We start from the raw sequence: 17,034 nt of genomic DNA, 5'->3' as shown, positions 1-17,034 counted from the left end.
GCATCTAAAAATATTTGAGACACGACCTGCAGTTTAACATTCCGTGATAAGAGAACTTTTCCATCACAGTGATCGTGTCGACAGCCATAAAATGCAGACGTCCTCTTCAGGAAATTCTGCCACGAGCTCTCGTACCGGATCCTGCCTGAAGCAAGAAATCGCCGCGTGAACCAATTACTTAGGTCAAGGCCAGCGGAAATCAGGCAGAGCCGTGCGTGAGACGACGCAGCTGCGATAATGATAAAACCTCCTCGTGATTATCTTTTTACAATTCAACGGATTACACAGCGTCGAATGAGAGGAAGACAATGAATAATGAATTAGAAAGGATGTGGAAGGAAGCGGTCGTGGCCTAATTTACGGTACCATCCCGGAATTTGCCTGAAGGGGCTGAGATAGCCGGGCTCTGAGCCGAGATTTTAACCCGGGACCTGCCGAACACGAAGCAGGCCTTTAACAGAACCCCGAGGATCAACAGAATCCTCCGTCTGTCCTAGTGCCAAGCCACACGGATCCAGTCCACGTACTCGCAACTTATTTCCATAAAACCAACCTCAATGGTATCCCCCATCTCCTTCTTGATCTTGCAAGTTGTCACTTTGCCAGAAACATCCTTGCTGTAAGTGAGATTTCAGCTTCTCACAGCGGCAAGTAATCTAGTAGAAACTGGCCGACGTTTCAGAGGTGCTTATTACCTACCATCATCAGGGCGATGAGTGCCCAATGATGCAGGAAGTAAGCACCTCTGAAACGTCGGTCAGTTTCTACTGTATTATACGGCGCGACATCCCGGAGAATTTTCGTCTTAATATTGCAACTCTGACACCAGATTCAATCGACCTACGAGTCCAGTCCGTCGAAACCTTTCACTGCATCAGCACAGCTGAGTGCGATGATGAAACCATTAATTCATTTTATGCCAAGTACCCAATGTTTCATGCTTTTCAACACAAAGCATTCGTCCAAAACGCAAAATGTAGGCGTTTGTGACACTGCATAAATGCCACTGACCAAGTTTCGCGTCGTAAATAATCCAAACACAAGAGAATTATTGAACATACATTAACTTGGAAACATCCAAGTTTCCCAATTAAAATCTGAGGGCCCACAAAATTGAGCCATCGTAGGTTTAGCTTCATGAAATTCTGTAGCCATTATTCAGTCTTTGTATAAATGTATTCAAATACATTAGGACTGTTCTCGTCACGTTATGAGCTCTAGATTTGACTGTGAAACAAACTATAGAACAGAATGCTTCTTGACAATGTAATAGTCGCTGGGCTATTCAAGAAATCTGACTTCTGGAAAAGTATTCTTGACTTCCGTGGTTTGCCCTATTAGATCACAGCGCATGGAGCATTATATTTGTTATTGACGCTGAGAACCAAGCAACGAACAGGCATCGACGCGCGGCTTGGGAACTGGGCGCTGTGGAATGGGGTTCGTACTCGGCAGGTTACTGGTTTGAATCCAAGCCTGTATGCTCTGCTGTTGTACTTAGTTACTGTGTTTTATGCGGAAACTCTGGATAATAAAGACAGGTGGATGGACTTTCGGACAGGTAGATAGATAGAGATCTGCTCTGCCATAATCTTAAGCTCAGAGGGGGTTCGAAACATTTATTACATGAATAACCATCCCCTCATACATAAAAAGTAAAGATCGAAAGAGGTGTGTTATACATCTAACGCACAGTAAATTTTATTTCAACGACAATTAACATGAAACACCCTGTTTCAGCTCAACCTTCTTTTAAATGGGGGGTCGAGGGTGTGGAGTCGCATAGCGTGTGTCACCAAGCAAGCTACCACAGCTGCAGTTTTAGTAAGTTCACTGTGACAAGAAATTCACGAACGCTAAAATTGTTGAAATAACACGCACGTTGCATTCTGCATTCATGGTCAGTTGCATCGTAACTCAGTAAAGGCCCAAAATTTAAAAAGTTTGCCTGCCGCATTTGAACGTTAAACAGTGAACGAAAATTCTGACAGCGTACAGAAGCCTGTCGTCATAACCGGCTCTTTTTAAATTCTAAATTACGCATGTCTTTTGAAAATCAGCCTCGAGCACGTGATAAAATAACTCCACCCCACAAAGTATTCTTGTACCCAATCGGTAATAGTCTCTACAAACCTCTAATTAGATCACGTGGCTAATAAAATATGCTCGGTACGGAATGATTTTCTGGATATGGACACTTGTTCTCGAGTCTTAGCTCTGCCTTCTTCTTCTTCTTTTTATCTTTAAGTTTCATTTTCACTTCTCGGCCTCTTAAAGCCGGGTCCACACTGACGCTCACTGCCATAACATAACAGCGGAAGGCGAAAATGTGGACCCAGGTTTGTGCCCGAAATATTCAACACAGTAATGTCAACGAAATTGACCATGTTTCGCACCCATACCACACAACAGGCAAAATTAGTATTTTGTATACTTTAATCTTCAGGTTCTTAGAAATCAGACGGGAAGACAAAATATTTTGAACTGAGAAGTAGCAAGCATTTCCCGAATTTAATCTCCTCCTAACTTCCTCGTGAGCATCATTTTGAATCGTTTTTGTTTTTCCCAAGTATTTGAAATCTGTCACACTTTCAAAGGATTTATGAGCCATCTTAATGTCTGTCGGGTACATCGCGGCTATTGGGAGGTTTCGGTTGTCGAATGTCAGAACGCAGATCCGTGGAAAATCCACACATGGAACGAGAGGTAAGATCACAATTATTATTGTGTTCCCTCTTGTTTCAGCTCCATCTTTTCCTATTCTCCTTCCCTGTTTCTTCTCCGTACATTTTATTCGTTCGCCGTTATCTGTCTCTGTTTTCCAATGAAACGATTCGAATTCAAAAGAAAAGTTACACAAATAGAAAAGGCATCGCTTACGCCCCACATTTCTGACTACGGTTTACGCCGAGCTCATAAGGAAGTCGGCGTCCGCTGAATTTCCAAGATGATATACAAAGTATATAAGTAACGCCTCCGTCAATCCGGATTGGGGCCTCTTTCAGGCTACTAGCTACGAACTGGGCGTTCGGGCTTCAATTCTTGGCAGGACGGGGGTTTCCTTCCCTTTGCCACAATGTCTGGGGACAACCTAGAATCTAGGTGAAGTTATTATAGGTCCATTAACCTAATTAACCAATCAGAGATTGTAAGAAAAAGTAAATTCTACAGCATCTTCTATGTCACTTTAAATTTACCATGAAACATAAGAGTAAGTTGAAGGATAATATTAAAATGGATTGTAATGAAGTTAAATGTTAGAGAGTGGGTTGAATTTGAATAAGGATAATCTTGTGAAGGCGGTGATGAACCTTTGGATTCAATGAAAGGCGGTGGATTTCTTGAGTGAGTAAGTTGCTATCGGATTCCGATGAAGGACTCTGATCCATGCAAAACAGAAATTAAAAAGTAGGAACAAGAAATAGACACAGCTTATAGCCCTTTTAGTGCAAAAGAATTTGGAATGTAATCGCAATAAACCTTCGTTAGACTCCCGTCTTTTGTTTAGATAGTTCTAGAAGATTTCCGGTTATGTGAAAAATGTGCAGTAGAAGCCCGTACTGACGATGGTTTTGAAGTGGCAGGCTCTAAGCCTCTTTCACAGTCAAAAGTTCTCTCCAGATGACCAATATTCATGGGCTGGTAATCATTATATCATATATTAATTATGAACCGAAAAGTTGAGTCATTATAAAATGGCATCGTTAAAGAATATTAACTTAAAATTCAAAGGAAGGCGACTGTCTTTTGGATATTTTGTCATGCCGTCTGGCATTAATTAATTTCTTTATTTACTGAGACGAGACAACAGATTTCCCGCGAATAAACTTTGTGTTGTTGGACCAAAAATGACCATTTGCTAATTACACGCCATAGTGAATTATGCTTATAGTTAAACACGTGCAAATTAATATACGTCGTCATTACATCCGCTGTACGAACAGGAAGTGGAAGTGTTGACACGCGCGCTATCTGTGTCTGCGAGCTGAAACTAGCTGCGTGCATGGTCTACATCAACATTCTCCTGCCATCTGGCGGACGAGGAACTTCGGGACGTTATTGATTTTTCTGCGCTTGAGGAAGGAAAGGTGGAGGATGACGACTGTGTCCTTGGTTGCAGCGCCGATCAGTAGTCAATCCAGAACGAAAGAAATTTCGTTCTTACCGCCGTGAGAACTTTAGATTCTGCTGGTGTCCTCGAAGAAATGAAACTGTTCTGTCTTGTAACACAATGGACTCGGGCCGGAATAAATGATGTGTTATGTTAACCACGTCCTGGTTAGTGGCGCATTCTGGTGAGGTATTGTCCAGGTTCGAGGCAGTTATAAGACGTGAAGTCTTCTTTCAGGCCCGGCTTACGATCTGTTAAGCTGATTCTGTATTTGATTTTATCTCGGAAACATGAATTGAGTTCCCCCTTTGATTAGAGCTGTATCATTTTCCTGTTACTCTGTATGTGCCTTAACGAAATTCAATTTTGTGTATTTTGTGGTAATATTTTGTGCTTATTCATTAAAATACCTAAAAATACCGTGAATAAATAAACACATCTGTTAACTGAAAGCACGGCATTTGAAGAGGTTGTGAAACCGTTCCCTTCTTCTTTGTAGATTGTTGCCAAGGTGGGTTTGGGTTCGATGAAGGGATTTATGAGACTCTTTTGCTGGGTTCACGGGGTTTAATTAAAGATCGCCTCAGCTGAGGCTTTAGTTATTTATTTTCAGGTGAAAAACAAGTTGACAAACAAGTTACAGAAAAAGACTCCGGACACCTGCAATTTCCCACGATGAGGCGCAGGGGAGGACGGGGAGGGGACCTTGAGACACGATGCACGTGCACTGAAAACAGGGGATCCGGACATAAGGGCTATAGCGATCTAATCAGCGCTGAACGTGGCAACGCTCAGCTACTTAATAAGTGCGTAGAAAAACTTACGAACTACGACTCGTAATTAAAGGACGGTGCAATCTGTAACGATCTGCTATGCATATTATTCCTGACTCACGGCGAAAGATTTGACCTCGGCAGTTCTGACCTCTGTAGAAGTCTGAGGGTTGTAAATCTGTGGCTTCAAACCGACGCTGCTTGATGCCTCCATCGTCAGGGCGATAAGACGACGTGATGATGGAGGCAGGAGGGACCTCCTACCAGACTTCGCGGCGCTACAACGCAGAAGACGGGCGTCTTCGTACTCCCCGCCGTGAGAACGTATTCTAGCTGAGAAAACATTTTCCTTATGATCTGCGCGCACTACCAAGGTCAAAGCTTTTCTCGTAACTGGCGACAAATCTCCCACAACATTTTCCGATTTAACGGGCTGTTCTCCATTTAGGTTTCTCCGGTCACGGAGCACGGAACACTACGTCTGTGTGTACGTGCTCCATCACGCTCTAAATTTATTTAATTATTTGACTGTACTTTGTAGAAGCTTCATTAAGTTACATCGCAGTAAATTTTACAAGTTATTATTTTGAATATTCGTGTTGCATTGAAGTAACGAAGACGACAGTGCATAATTGTTATGATACTTTGACATTCGGTCACAAATTGTCCGGATTTTTTATAAGCATACATTTATTTTAATTCGTACTATCAATTGCCCTGTTTTACATCGAATCTAATAAAAGTAACATAGAAGTCTAGTAACGCGAATACACGTCCACCAACACAACACGAGCAAGTCTTTCGCGGATGAATCTTAACTTTAATTACTGCACAAAAACACGCAGTACGCCTCTGACCTTGAAATTGAGACTAACCGTAAATGTACAGAGGTCAGGACAAAAGCAAAATCAAACACGGAAAAAGCTAATTTTGTTCTTAAACGAATTGAAAAGGGAAGTCATCAAGACGCCGCCTGAGATATTTACTGTAACTAAAATGCATTCGTAATTACCGTGGCACAAAGCACGAAACTTTCTCTGAACTCTTTCGAATTTGGATGATTCCGTTGTCGTAATGGAGTTCCAATTTCGACCGCACAAAACAGAAACAAACTCTCAGAGACAGAATCGAAACAGACGCCACGAGGAATTGATAAAGATGAGGCAATGAAATGTATCAAAGGCGACATTTTAAGCCCCTGAAAATATGACGTCAGGTGGACTTAAAACACAGCTCTCAGTCCAGTATCTTTTATACCATTTTACAATTCATAATTTCAGTTAATACTAACAATTTATCTCGTAAATAGTGACAGAAGTTTTAGCAACATCAATTTCAAAACAACATTTACACAGAATCAAATACGATGTACTAAGTACTAAGATTTGTGTTCATCCATCGCTCAGCGTTTCAGGAGCTCGCTTTGTTTCTAGGATATTGAACGACAGAGAAACAGCTGTACTGAATACATTGCACCACAATTAGAACACACGAGAATTATGTTTAAAAACACACGAAGGTTTGCTCCTAATATAATAGTCAATGCTCATCACAATTTGCTATGCGAGTGCGACGTAGGAGACCTTGGTAGCACGAGATGAAAACGAGGTGATGGTGGCGCCTCTTGTGGAACTGGGAGGAGTCTGGAGTAAGGCGCTCGGTTTTATTTACGTGTTTTTGGTAGTCGCCGTGAAGGTATTTTTACATTTAATTTACTCTAAAGAGAAATATTATAAATTGCGTAATTTTAATGTGATTTGTATTGATACTGCTGGAATAAATTGTGTTAACTGGACAAAGTTAAAATTAACATTTTACTGGACGGTAAAGAGGCTAATTGCACTTTCGAAACAAATATATTTTTGTTGAAAAAAACAACATTTCAGACGCTGGCTCTGCTTACATTATCCTGTAACACTAGAAAAACTCACTGGATGCAGCTCGTCTCAATCCCCAGGAAATATCCAAAAACATGCATCAAGTTAACAACAAAACTTCGTGATGATGAATTGTTGAAGGCGTAGCCGCTCTGCTCTGTGTTCTGGACGTCCTGTGCTCAAGAATTGGACTGCGGATGAGCTGTCCTGGTTTTTGTTAGTTGCTCCAGGTACCTGCAAGCGTAGTACCTTCCGATAAATCACAGATTTACGTACATCATTTTCACAGAATGTCAAAATTCAACTTGAGCTAGTGATGACACGAGTTACCTGAAACCTTTTGATGAACATTAAGCCCTCCATTCCACAATTCTTATACGTGACGTTAAGGCAAATGTTAGTGATAAAAGTCGAGTTAAGTGACTCATGTATAGTTAGAGAAATTATTATAAGAATGAATATTTCAGACATTAAATTTCAGAAACTGGATCCAGGCACTGCTATTACTACATACACGTGAATAATTTCGGAAAGATTCAGAAAATCTCTTCGGTTAACATTCAACACGTGACATCGCTAACATGAAAATAAATTTAAGGTTGCTAGGTTACAGGTTCAGACTGAAATGGCAGGATTTGTAAGAGGGAACTTCTTGAAAAGCTAAATACTGAATGCATTTGAAGCTGTAAACGAGGGCTTGGTGACCAGGAAATTATTTAAAATTATCAGGTTCATCCTGTTTGGCCAAGGAACGATGCATCCCCATAATTTCTAAATTACCAGATTCACGAATACAACTCAGTGGTCACACAACAGAGGTTTAACAGAAGTTTGTATCATCACACTTCCGTTGCTTGGCCAAAATATCAAAACGTTCTTTCATCATTCCGAGCATTTTTGGTCACCCTGTCAAATTTTTCAATTCTGTACATTCATGAAAGCAAATAATTGACACTTTTATAAGTGCCACAGAGTGTCACAATTAAGAAACCAAAACAATCCCCCTTGTCTGTGTTTTTTAAAGACCACCCATTAGTCTCATCGTATCCGTCCGCGAGTAATTGTCCAAATTACCCGAACCATGTTAATCAAAATCGATGAATCACAACTTCGTAAAATACTGCCCGGACATTTCCATTATAATTTCCACGTCACTTATGTGCATAAGTCGACTCTCCTATTCAAATCCTCACAACCTGGAGAAAATAAGACAGACGAACACGTGTCAATAGGCGACGCGAAATAACATTGAAACGTTTAAAGGACAATTAACTTGGGCAAATCACGAATCATAACCGCACACAGACGAAACAGTGTGACCAAAATGGACGGATTTCCGTCAAAGTAAAACCTAAAACCAATTTCGGGCGTGCATCGTTCTTTGTTGAGGCACAGGAAATGAGCGGGACCTGTAACAAACAAACAAACAAACAAACAAAACGACTTCTGTAAGAACGGCACAACAATCATACATTGGAAGTAAGAACACGAACTCAGAAAACTTACCTGTGCTGTTCGTTGACTCCGTGACTCATCTCTTCTGCTGTGCGCATGCGCAGAGTTCAGTAGCCATTTATGATTGCTCATTGCAGTTGTCCGTTTTGACAAGCGCAACTTCGAAGCGACACGACTGCAGGCCATCCACTTCGGCGAACGAAAACGCGGACTAAAATTTATCGAGCTTTTACGACGTCGCAATAAGATCGGAAATGAAACGAGAACACGAAATTCAGATTTGTCGCGCTGGAATGACGGTTCACTGAATCGAAGAACGAAACGTCGGAAACGAGGACCAAACAACGTCGAACCTCTCACCCACCTTTATTCTGTCACTTACCTTTACGCCCGTGCAAGGAGTTCGCCTTCCTGAAAAAAATAACAGCGACACGGATTCGCGGCCCGGAACAACACACGAAACTCCTAATTTGTTCAAACCAAAGCGCGTTATTACGTCGGCGAAGTTTTCGTCGTGCAAAATCCTAACTCCGGCGCCAATTCCGCGATTCTCGCGGACAAACGAAACGCAAAATGTTCGTGTAACTGACCTGCGTTCGATAACGCTGAATTACGCTTTCTTAAGAAAAAACACAATCGATGTCTTTCTCTAACGTCGAATAACCTGTAATTCAGTTCACAGAATAAAACACACAACAAAACATAATATTTCTCTTCAGAATTCCTGACAATAAATAACCTTACAGATTCAGACAAATCTTTCAGCACTGAAGCGAAAGACTGAAGAACCAAAATACGTATTTTGGCTTTACTGAATCTTTTTCCTTGCAATGCGATTTGTTCACAGGAAGAGAATGCAAAAGTTCTTTTTGTCTGTCTCTCCTTCTCGCATTGATTTCATTGGTCGTGCCGACCGAACCTGTCAAGTTGTGCACCCTGTGATAAAAAAAAACACACAGAAATATCAAACCCTCCTAACTGAACGTCCATTGCCATGGACACAAAAGCTAAGTGCACGCGACCTAACTTGGGCACCTATCGGGGAGGGCAGGGAGGACACTTACAAACTATAAAAAAAGTATAAAGTGCACAGGGTTGCCAACTTGACCTTAACCTAACATGCCCTCAGTCGTGGCGGGCGCCGCGTCAAATACAAGTTGCCTGGCACGGACCGACGTGGTTATCGTTGGCAACCTGGGGCCTGGCCGCTCTGATAAGACCGTGCCGATGCTATGGCGTACAAGATCTGCCGCGAGCACCCAGCCCATCCTCCAGCGGATGGGTCCTCGTCCACTAGGGGTTCGGCCGACACTGGTTTTTTCTCTTAACTTTACTGTTTGCGCGTTGCTCCTCTTGCCATGGTCCCTGGTTCGAAGTCTCTCGCTGGCACAACACAACACAACACAACCACAAATACTCAGAGGGCCGCTTCACTCACACACAGACTTTACACTCTTTCGAAACTCTGAGCCAATCTTTACTGAACACTAAACACTTCGAAATCCCTGACGAGCAAATATTCTCTTATATTTCCTGGTTTATCGAAAATCTTACCGCAATGACCAGAGCCTGCCTGCCTGTAATACACCGCGCGATATAACTACGAAATTTCGACATGTCTGTTAGTTCGCGATGAATGCGTGCGCCATCGAATTCGGCAAGTTATATGATCGTGTAACATGGCCTTTTAGTGTGAGAACATCACAGCCATAAACAAATCAATATGGTTACGATTGGCTGGGCATTTAGACAGCATACATAACACGTTGCGTATAAAATATAAGCTGTGGGGGGGGGGGGAGGCTCTTCAATGGACAGACAACCAATTTTAAAAAGATTTGTTGCTGATGTCTGCAAATCTCAATTTAACAATAACAAAACAGTTTTGGTTTTCCGTGCTCCGTCCACCACTGGTTGCATTCATAAGCTCCTCTGATCAAAAACCTCCTCTTTGCTTGGTTTCGTGATTTTATTCAGTTTCACATAGCGAAGACGGCCGTCCGATGTTTGGTCAAAATGAATTATTTAAAGTTTTGATTCCGGGTCCATGGAATCATCTTTTCTAGCACAGAACAAATTAGAAAACTAAGGCAACGCCTACATAAGTTCATACTCTACAATAACTGAAATTATTCTCGACTCGAAGCATGATGATATAACAACGATGTATCAGTTGAAGGAGTTTCATTTATTTTATTCTTTCCTGTGATTACATCAAGAAGGCCACGCCCAAGGAATTTGAAACCTAGCAGAAAACTTTGACACGGAAACACGTGACACGAGCTAAGGGGCCTCGGAGTGGAGGAGAATATTATTAAAACGGAGTTAAGATCCGAATTTAAGTTAAATGGTTCGGACTAGGAGTAGAATTTCGGTTTTTCTGGTGACGAGAATTAACTTCCGTGTTCTTTTGTGGCAGTGAATTTCCCGAAAACGTTGTAATGTATGAAGACGTGGAAGAGAATCGAGAAGTTGGAACAGGGACAGAGAGCCTCAGCGTCGAGATGTAAATTAATTAAGAGCTCTTATTGAAATGTCAGGATAACATAACACCTGATATGGAAGCTGTGTTCAACATTTGCAAACTTCACTGTGGTAATCCTGACCGAAACTTCAGAACAAAACACATTAAATAGAAGGTTCTGTCCAACTACCCATCACACGTAACATATTTAGCGACATTTTTAATATTATCATACTACTCTTTATAATATTCCTTGAATTTGTGAGTGGGGACGCCTTTGGTCCCATTTATTTACTGTCGTGATTTCGACTGAAGTTCATTCTTAAGCTCTTTCACGAAACGAAATTTAAAATTTGTCTACATTCAAAGAAGCAACGGATGGCAGGGGCACACGAGAACGTACAAATCATGAAAAGTTAGTGTTCGCCGGCCATGCACACAGAAGGAAAGAATTATTAGGTTTATTAGTGAGTTAGTCATGCAGAAAGAATGATAATTTGTACGATTCGTGTGTGGAGTCTGCCATCAAATAACTTTATATCAATGTTTAATTTACGTGACGTCAGCGGATTTGACAGTTACTGCTCTTACTCAGTCACAATCCAAGAACCTTGGCTATAATGGGGAATAATTTGTTGGTGCAGGAGAACATGTTTCAAGTTTTGTACAAATCCTGAATGCAATGAACCGAACTTTTTAAACGCACTGCAGTTTAGACTTCGTAGCCTAAGTAGAACAAACGACGGGAGTTTACGAGGAGATGAAAAGTGTTCATGGTTTCCTATCCTGGAAGATGAAATAGTGGAAGAATTCCTGACTCTATGGATAATGGGAATATTTTACGCGAGAGTACAGGAAAAGCTGCAAAGATGTAACAAATCATTTAACGTGTCGACGTAAAGATAAAATGCAACGTAATTTTAAGGAATGGAATGGTGCAGACATCCTAAGAAATGAATTTCACAAGCAATTAGCTTTTTCATTTAATCACAGGAAGATAATTGTCCGTCATTCTATTGCACGCATCCCAAATCTGAAACATCCCAAAATAGTGCCCACGACTTAACTTTGGCACATTAGTGCTCACATCCTTATGCAGCTTCGAAAATAAAGTATAATATAAGACACAGTGACTAGTTATGCGCTGAGAAACTGGATAAAAACACGAAACCTTCTGTACCAGCTCTGGAATCTATCCGAGAGCCTTCCGGATGCAACAAGCAGTGAGCCGAGCGAGGTCATTTTACGGTAATGTCACATGTAAATAGCTGATTATAAATATGAAAACAAAACTATTTAATATTAGCAATGACATCTGAGTGCATCGTAACCCTATTTGACGGAAATGTACTCATCAAATTATATGAAACCGAACTGACATAATATTATCACAATAATTATTTAAGTAAGTGCATTTCAAATTATTTGCATAAAAATATGACAATAACTTTACAATGGGACCACTGAATTTTTAGACTAAATTATAAGAATGACAATCAACAATTAATTTGATTCCCAAACGTTCGCCAGAATTTTGAAGAGAAACTTCTAGAAACTTTGCAAAACTCATTCATTATAAATATGTAATATAATTCAGATCAGCTTGAATATTCATGTCGGAAAAATCAAAATGTCTACCACTTTTGCAACTAATTAATTATTCATATTAATGTGTACTCGGTACAGTTCCTATAGGCTACGCGGATTACAAAGCCACTGGTCAGCAGTAATTTTGTGTACGTGCTCAAAAGTCGGCAAACAAATTTAATATTTTGGAAAAGTTCTTCATTTCTGAATGACTTGAATATTTAATATTTCTGCATCGCAAAAAGACGCCATAATGGCTACCAACTTCGCACGTAATTTTCCATGTTGGAATGAATATCGTGAATAATGATTTTGCAATTCTTGACCGAGCAACGTGAAATCAAAGTCGAAGTTATTTCAAATCACGAAACTGTTACGACGTTTTTAGTGAACACTTCTTCATTGTTTCACACGACCTGATTTGCACACACCACGAACTACTTTTTATCCAACTATACAAAGAAAAGTGAAGTAGCTTTTGGACGTTTCCGAGAACATTTAATTTGTCTCTATTAATACGAAATCACAATTAATTTCACGTAAACTATTTAATACAACTTATGAACACTAGTTGCTTATTCTACAATACCAGATTCGTACGATGTAGGCCAAGATAGACTGCAGGCAGGCTCACGTCTCACCCTTACGAAGGCTAATGGCTCTCTGATGCTACGCGATTAAAAAAATGAAGAGCGATTTCGCCCGTAAGATGTCACCCCACCTGACATCCTGTGACGGTTCAAGCTAAATCTAACAAACGGACGGCATTTAATGATCAAAATAATAAGTGCAGACGTCACTAAATATATTTAGTACGCCTATTATTTGGGTTTTAAAGTTCGACACACATAAAATTATATAAATTTTAACCTGGGGTAAGTGACGTTAGAGACCAGACAAGCAAATGGCGCGCCGCGGTTCCCACGCTATGTCACTCTGTATCCCTCCGCTGTTACTAGCCAAGTACCCAATGTTTCAAGCTTTTCAACACAAAGCATTCGCCCAAAACGCAAAATGTAGGCGTTTGTGACACTGCATAAATGCCACTGACCAAGTTTCGCGTCGTAAATAATCCAAACACAAGAGAATTATTGAACATACATTAACTTGGAAACATCCAAGTTTCCCAATTAAAATCTGAGGGCCCACAAAATTGAGCCATCGTAGGTTTAGCTTCATGAAAATCTGTAGCCATTATTCAGTCTTTGTATAAATGTATTCAAATACATTAGGACTGTTCTCGTCACGTTATGAGCTCTAGATTTGACTGCGAAACAAACTATAGAACAGAATGCTTCTTGACAATGTAATAGTCGCTGGGCTATTCAAGAAATCTGACTTCTGGAAAAGTATTCTTGACTTCCGTGGTTTGCCCTATTAGATCACAGCGCATGGAGCATTATATTTGTTATTGACGCTGAGAACCAAGCAACGAACAGGCATCGACGCGCGGCTTGGGAACTGGGCGCTGTGGAATGGGGTTCGTACTCGGCAGGTTACTGGTTTGAATCCAAGCCTGTATGCTCTGCTGTTGTACTTAGTTACTGTGTTTTATGCGGAAACTCTGGATAATAAAGACAGGTGGATGGACTTTCGGACAGGTAGATAGATAGAGATCTGCTCTGCCATAATCTTAAGCTCAGAGGGGGTTCGAAACATTTATTACATGAATAACCATCCCCTCATACATAAAAAGTAAAGATCGAAAGAGGTGTGTTATACATCTAACGCACAGTAAATTTTATTTCAACGACAATTAACATGAAACACCCTGTTTCAGCTCAACCTTCTTTTAAATGGGGGTGGAGTCGCATAGCGTGTGTCACCAAGCAAGCTACCACAGCTGCAGTTTTAGTAAGTTCACTGTGACAAGAAATTCACGAACGCTAAAATTGTTGAAATAACACGCACGTTGCATTCTGCATTCATGGTCAGTTGCATCGTAACTCAGTAAAGTCCCAAAATTTAAAAAGTTTGCCTGCCGCATTTGAACGTTAAACAGTGAACGAAAATTCTGACAGCGTACAGAAGCCTGTCGAAATAACCGGCTCTTCTTAAATTCTAAATTACGCATGTCTTTAGAAAATCAGCCACGAGCACGTGATAAAATAACTCCACCCCACAAAACATTCTTGTACCCAATCGGTAATAGTCGCCACAAACCTCTAATTAGATCACGTGGCTAATAAAATATGCTCGGTACGGAATGATTTTCTGGATATGGACACTTGTTCTCGAGTCTTAGCTCTGCCTTCTTCTTCTTCTTTTTATCTTTAAGTTTCATTTTCACTTCTCGGCCTCTTAAAGCCGGGTCCACACTGACGCTCACTGCCATAACATAACAGCGGAAGGCGAAAATGTGGACCCAGGTTTGTGCCCGAAATATTCAACACAGTAATGTCAACGAAATTAACCATGTTTCGCACCCATACCACACAACAGGCAAAATTAGTATTTTGTATACTTTAATTTTCAGGTTCTTAGAAATCAGACGGGAAGACAAAATATTTTGAACTGAGAAGTAGCGAGCATTTCCGGAATTTAATCTCCTCCTAACTTCCTCGTGAGCATCATTTTGAATCGTTATTGTTTTTCCCAAGTATTTGAACTTTGTCGCACTTTCAAAGGACTTATTAGCCTCCTTAATGTCTGTCGCGTACATCGCGGCGTCCGCTACGACGTGGCTGGTCGCACACTGCGTCCACTCCCGGAGAGTGACGTAGCTGGTGGGATATTTCGGGGTTTTGATGGGTTGTCTCAGGGATTCTTAATTAGCTTAGCGAATCGTTAGGCATGGACTCGAGTCTCATTCGACGTCACGGCCAATTCATAACCTGCGTGATCGTTGATCTAGAAATGTTGATCCCGCGTCTCGCAGTCCAATCCTTGATGCTTTATGATCCACGGCGCACGCTTGAGATGGCTCCCTCGCCCCTTCCGGGTCTCCCACTGAGGCTTTATTCTCATTGCCTTGTTTCCGTCGGTCTCTCGACTCGCATCTGCTGACATGGGATTGTATCGCTCGCTCTATCCGTGGCTTCAGAGTCCTGTTCTGTCCTGGGTGTGACGCGAGGCTATGACGTCATTTACTAACCCATGCGGCATTACCAGCTGATCGGGGCAATGACCTCCCGCTCGCCGATGTAGTAAGCCATCTTTGTCAAGGTTTACAAAAACATGCCACACAAATTATGCGACCTTTGTTGCAGAACCGGGCAGTTAACAAACAAATTTTGGAAAAAGAAGGTTACGCCTTTTCATAAGCATAAAATTTTCGAGTTCTTCTCTCTCTGTAGAAGTAAAAGTGCGTAAGAGCTTACATGATTAAGGACTTTCCTGCCTAAGTTACACGTTTATATAAACCAAGAGCACAATACGTCATTTAAATTTATCAAATGAACGCGAGAATTACAGTTGGGAACAGTCACAAAATCTCAAAGTCGTTCTAACGCATGCGCAGATCGGGCCTACATCACGCTACTCTCAACCTGCAATGAGCAAGATATTCTATGGTTCTCGGCTTGTCAAAGAACATCCCACTTCCTTTACTGAACCAGATGATTCATTATCGTGTTCGGAAAGCCAATTCGCTACATCGAGTCTCCCTAAGATCCATCTTAATGTTATCCTGCCACCTACGCCGAGGTCTCCTCCCTTCAGGCCTTGTAAACACTCAACTCACCCTAACAACATCGGGTGAGTTGCTCGTCAAGTATTTTTCTCTCTTATCTGTCCCACTCCCGTTTTGGGTCCAAACATCTTCTTCAACACTCTGTTCTCAGAGCCCCTCAGTCTATGTTCCTCCCTCAAAGTGAAAGACCACGTTTTGCACCCATAAATACTTTGCACTCAATAACAGCAAACATTCCCTGGATTTAATCTGCTGATGTAGGGAGATTCGTCGATAATTAGGCTTCTAAATCCGAAATAAAAATTCTTCAGAGTTCCCTAAAACGCTTTAATAATGTCGATGTATCAGGAATTGTAAAGTGTTAGAATTATTATTCAGAATATGTACCCCACTTCTTAGCATCGACATATTTTTATTAAGATTCTGGGCCACGAAACACGTTTAATTCCTTTAAAATTGTAAAAAGTTAATTGCCTACTGGAATATTCTTTTATTATCAATGTTGCCGTGAACACACACAAGTCAATCTAATGTTAATTGAAATTGTGTTAAAAAGAAGACAAGTCTAATTCTCGTACACGAGTTCAAAAATGCAGATGAAAACATTAAATGTGATGAACAATAATAATAAATAGGAATCCCTTACCTCAAACTTTGTTCAATTGTAAGAGACCACGACGTCCACCAGCAATGATCGATCTAATCAAAACTAAAATGGAAAGAGTGGAGGGCAGTTTGACAGATTTCTTAATAATTCTTATTTAAGATAAGAAATTGTGATATTCTATATTAGTAAGAATTGCCACAAACAACATATTCCTTCCACCTAACATTTACCTTGTTACAGCTGAACCTAAACGATAACAAGCCGCTGCATCCAGTCTGTACAAAAAGTCATTATTTCATGGTCACCAACTCTGAAATGACAAATGTTCGTGTAAAAGACAGATCAATGAAAATGTCACCTTATATTTTAAACTGCGGCGTAGCTCAGTCTTTTGTGTGGAAGGAAACAATCTTGGATGAAGATAAATTCCTCTGACAGCATAGCCGAGTTTCCAGGAAATTCCAAAGTGCTATGGCCGTGACATTCCACATGTAACCAGATTCATTCAGAATGGAGTTGCCTCTTTCCA

General features: G+C 40.8%; 1 long non-coding RNA gene across 1 annotated transcript in view; it reads right to left on the bottom strand.

Moving 5' to 3' along the window:
* LOC110833787 (uncharacterized) overlaps nt 1–17,034 on the bottom strand; it is a 58,401-nt gene that overhangs the window by 36,310 nt on the left and 5,057 nt on the right. The window lies entirely within an intron of this gene.

Source organism: Zootermopsis nevadensis, unplaced genomic scaffold (genome assembly GCF_977971745.1).
Source record: "Zootermopsis nevadensis isolate Lab colony 2312 unplaced genomic scaffold, Znev_1.0 Znev_ptg000030l, whole genome shotgun sequence".
Classification (NCBI taxonomy): domain Eukaryota; kingdom Metazoa; phylum Arthropoda; class Insecta; order Blattodea; family Termopsidae; genus Zootermopsis; species Zootermopsis nevadensis.
Note: the sequence above shows the minus strand (reverse complement) of the source record. Positions and strands in the feature narration are given on the sequence as shown.